This window comes from Physella acuta, unplaced genomic scaffold (assembly GCF_028476545.2).
Source record: "Physella acuta isolate Inbredline_101_S28 unplaced genomic scaffold, ASM2847654v3 ptg000208l, whole genome shotgun sequence".
Classification (NCBI taxonomy): domain Eukaryota; kingdom Metazoa; phylum Mollusca; class Gastropoda; family Physidae; genus Physella; species Physella acuta.
The window spans coordinates 1-5,000 of record NW_026731727.1 but is presented as its reverse complement, the minus strand read 5'-3'; the positions used below and the strand labels follow the sequence as shown (position 1 = coordinate 5,000).

The window sequence follows — 5,000 nt, the reverse complement described above, 5'->3', positions numbered from 1 at the left end:
TACACACACACACACACACACATATATATATATATATATATATATATATATATATATATATATATATATATATATATATATATATATATATATATATATATATATATATATATATATATATATATATACATAGCTACACACACACACACACACACATATATATATATATATATATATATATATATATATATATATATATATATATATATATATATATGTGTGTGTGTGTGTATGTATATATATATATATGTATATACATATATATATATATATATATGTATATACATATATATATATATACATACACACACACACACATATATATATATATATATATATATATATATATATATATATATATATATATATATATATATATATATATATATATATATATATATATATATATATATATATATATATACATAGCTACACACACACACACACACACATATATATATATATATATATATATATATATATATATATATATATATATATATATATATATATATATATATATATATATATATATATATATATATATATATATATATATATATATATATACATAGCTACACACACACACACACACACATATATATATATATATATATATATATATATATATATATATATATATATATATATATATATATATATATATACCCTACTTAACTGCATACAACATATGCTAAAATTTATACACCTGTTTCTGAAACTAGTATAGGCCTACATTGAATGTGATGGTCTATAACGATACCGCAAATTAAAATGTAAGAGTGTAAGATAGAGTGTCTAAACTACAGCTAAAGATTGTAAACATTACTCTTTTAAATTGACGAAGGAATTTTGTGCAATCATTGTCCCTTTTAAAAAATAATAAAGGGCTTTTATACATCTTTCAAGTTGGGATATAAATCTGAATAGTTACATTTTTACATTATTTCATGTTATAAATCCTATCCTTCACTAAAGGTTATGCATTCGAAAGGAATACCAATACATAAAAAAAACATTTAAAATATATTTTCTCTCAGTTTTACATATAAAAAAAACAAAAAAAAAAACCCAACAAATTTTAAACTTATTTGATGTAAATACACATTTTTATAGCAACATAACATGTAAATTTTAATTAAGGAGTTAAAGAGTTTAAATTTAAAAATAAATTTTAAAAATTTCAATTAAACTTTTAATTAGGCTCAAATAGGCTTGAAACTAATTTTTTTAAAGAATAATGTTCTAAGATGTTTGAAATAGATAAAAGTCCATGTAAAGGCGTGAATTAACGTTTTATTCTAGTGTGTACGCATGAAACTGGTGTGTAGATCTATTTTTGTAGTATACAAATTATATAGCCATCGGTACCCGTTACACGTGAATTTTAGGTCTATATATTTTTAATGTTAAACATGTTTGAGAACAATATTTAATAACATAATTGTTGGTTAAAACTACTACTTAAAGTAGTTTGTATTACTTTTTTGCCGAGAAAATTGTATACATTCAAATTTGAATGAAATAGTTCATTTCTTTATATTTTAAAATCGTAAGATAATGCCATTAGCGTTTGTGTACTTTCCATAGTTTAAACACGTCATTGTTTGGTGCTTCTTTTCACAACAATAAATTCTTTTCCGGTGGCATAATTAAAATTGTATTTCTTCTTTCGAATATAAATTTCTTTTAATTTACCTTCTTTAAATAAAATTTAGTTTACATATTTATAACATCCAGCATATTATTTTAAACAAAAGTCCGTATCTTTAAGCAGTAGCGTAGCGAGGGGGGGGGACATATGTTCCCGGGCGCCGAGCTTAGGGGGCGCCAAAATGGGTTGGAAAAATAAATTGAAAGGTTGAAGGGGATGCAAATTGAAAGTTTGAGGGCGGGGGGGGGGGGGGGGCGCAAATCAAAATCTCGGGGGGGGGGGGGGGGGGGGGGGGGGTGCAAATCGAAAAGTTTGTCCCCGGGCGCCGGGAAGGGTCGCTACGCCTCTGTCTTTAAGTTCCCCATATATCGCTGTACATACTGATCACATCGCCTCAAAAATGGTGCGGACACAGAGAGAATGAGAGAAGTGTGCAAATGGGCATTTTTATATTAGAATATATATATATATATATATATATATTATATATATATATATATAATATATATATATATATATATATATATATATATATATATATATATATATATATATATATATATATATATATATATATATATATATATATATATATATATATATATATATATTGTTTTCGACTATAACAGACTTACAGAGTCAACATACTAATAGCATACAAACACATTTACAATCTATAACAAAAATACAGCGCACGTTTTTTTCTACAATATTTACACACCAGTTGTATAATTACACACTAGGGAAATAGATCAAACTATTTACACACCAGTTGTATAATTACACACTAGGGAAATAGATCAAACTATTTACACACCAGTTGTATAATTACACACCAGTTGTATAATTACACACCAGTTGTATAATTACACACCAGTTGTATAATTACACACCAGTTGTATAATTACACACCAGTTGTATAATTACACACCAGTTGTATAATTACACACCAGTTGTATAATTACACACCAGTTGTATAATTACACACCAGTTGTATAATTACACACCAGTTGTATAATTACAGAACCGTTTTATAATTACACACTAGGAAAATAGATCTAACTATTTACACACCAGTTTCATGCTTTACACACTAGAATAAAACGTTTATTCACCCCTTTACATCGTATAACACATGTTTATACTACAATAAAACCAAACTACATCACATATAATCTCTGCGAGTTGGATAAACCTTAAACCACCAGTGTAAGCCCTGCAGCTTAGATTGTCCTTAAAACACCCATTTAAACACTACTGCTTAGATTGTCCTTAAAACACCCATTTAAACCCTACAGCTTAGATTGTCCTTAAACCACCCGTATGAACCCTGCAACTTAGATTGTCCTTAAACCACCCATTATAACCCTACAGCTTAGATTGTCCTTAAATCACCCGTATGAACCCTACAGCTTAGATTGTCCTTAAACCAACCGTATGAACCCTACAGCTTAGATTGTCCTTAAACCACCCGTATGAACCCTGCAACTTAGATTGTCCTTAAACCACCCATTATAACCCTACAGCTTAGATTGTCCTTAAATCACCCGTATGAACCCTACAGCTTAGACCGTCGAGGATTAGGGTTAGAACAATTTATTTCGTAGCTCTACAATTAAAGGCTAAACCCTAGTAGTTTGATCAGCTCGCCAAGTTTTGTTTGTTTGCTGGCATACGCTAATCGATAATTTCAAACGTTCGATTGTTTAAAGATGGGAGGTGTTGTTTATGGCCGTCTGTGTGTGTTAGGTGTATATGATGTAGGTGTGTCAGGTGTGTATGTTGTATATGTGTATGTTGTATGTGTGTCAGGTGTGTATGTGTGTGTCAGGTGTGTATGTTGTATGTGTGTATCAGGTGTGTATGTGTGTGTCAGGTGTGTATGTTTAGGTGTGTCAGGTGAGTATGTTGTATGTGTGTGTGTCAGGTGTGTATGTTGTATGTGTGTGTGTCAGTTGTGTATGTTGTAGATGTGTCAGGTGTGTATGTTTAGGTGTGTCAGGTGTGTATGTGTGTGTCAGGTGTGTATGTTGTATGTGTGTATCAGGTGTGTATGTGTGTGTCAGGTGTGTATGTTAAGTTGTGTCAGGTGTGTATGTGTGTGTCAGGTGTGTATGTTGTATGTGTGTATCAGGTGTGTATGTTGTATGTGTGTGTCAGGTGTGTATGTTGTATGTTTGTGTCAGGTGTGTATGTCTGAGGTCAAGTAAGTTTACCTGGTCTTTAAATGGTCTTGTCTTATGAAAGGGGTATAACAATGTGTCGCACACTATCTCACGCACACAATGTGTCACACATGATCTCTCACACACACAGTGTGTCACACACCTTCTCACACAGTGTGTCACACACCATTACACACAATTTGTCACACACCTCACACACAATGTAGAAAATCTGTGCGGGTCCGCTAGGGCGGATCCGAACCCACTATTAGCGAAAAACATGAAGCCGTAGCTAGTAGGATCTAGCCAGACGTTAGTATACAACAAAATATACAACAAAATATACAACAAAATATACAACACAGTGTACAACACAGTATACAACAAAGTATACAACAAAGTATACAGCAAAGTATACAACAACGTTTCGCCGAATTGTCTGTTCTACATGTAATTTTTTAATTAGCAACTACATCTACATCTGCATTATAAACTCTGTTAAACGTTTCACATTGTAGAATATTCATATTTTTACTAGAATATAGCATCTCACTCACACTTTAAAAAATAAATAAATTACTTAGCAGAAAAGTAGAGAAGTAGAGAACGTTTTTATAGCGCTTATAGTCAAACCAAGTCAACAATAAAATGACCCAATTGAAATGTCAATATCGTTGCTTTACCTGTTAGGGCACGTGACTGATGAAGTTATCCCACACCATGAAGTTTACATGACGCTCTCACACGTCTCACACGTGTGTTAATCCAAAGTGTAACACACTAGCTACACACCGTGTATCTACTCACAGAACGCACACAACACGGGTCAAAAAACAACAACAGCCGCGTAACGTAATCGTAAAGTATCGATACCTCAGTGCAGGCGGAAATATTGTAATCGAGCGGGTCTTAGTGTACAGGAACCATCGATTGTGTGTTCACGGTCACAGTGGCAGGGGCGTGCTATGTAAGGAGGGAGGGGGGGTGAAGGGGTGGGGGACGACAGGGGTGGGGGATGAAGGGTGGGGGACGACAGGGGTGGGGTGGAGGTAACAGAACATTCAACAATCTGAACAGAAAAAATCTATCACTTGTAAAATGGTTGTCACTTTAAGGACAAAAAAATGTTGTGTAAAACAACAAAAACAAACAACAATATTTAAACGATAATCAGACAGTAC

At 31.9% G+C, this 5,000-nt stretch overlaps 1 protein-coding gene across 3 annotated transcripts in view; it reads right to left on the bottom strand.

The window, feature by feature from the left end:
* Positions 1-4,687, bottom strand: part of LOC131937341 (transcription factor ETV6) — a 38,645-nt gene extending 33,958 nt beyond the window's left edge. For all 3 annotated transcript variants that reach the window (XM_059294664.1, XM_059294667.1, XM_059294665.1), the window contains exon 1: positions 4,503-4,687. The gene's annotated coding sequence lies outside the window, so the exon portion shown is untranslated. The remainder of the gene's footprint in view (positions 1-4,502) is intronic.
* Positions 4,688-5,000: the final 313 nt, after the last annotated feature.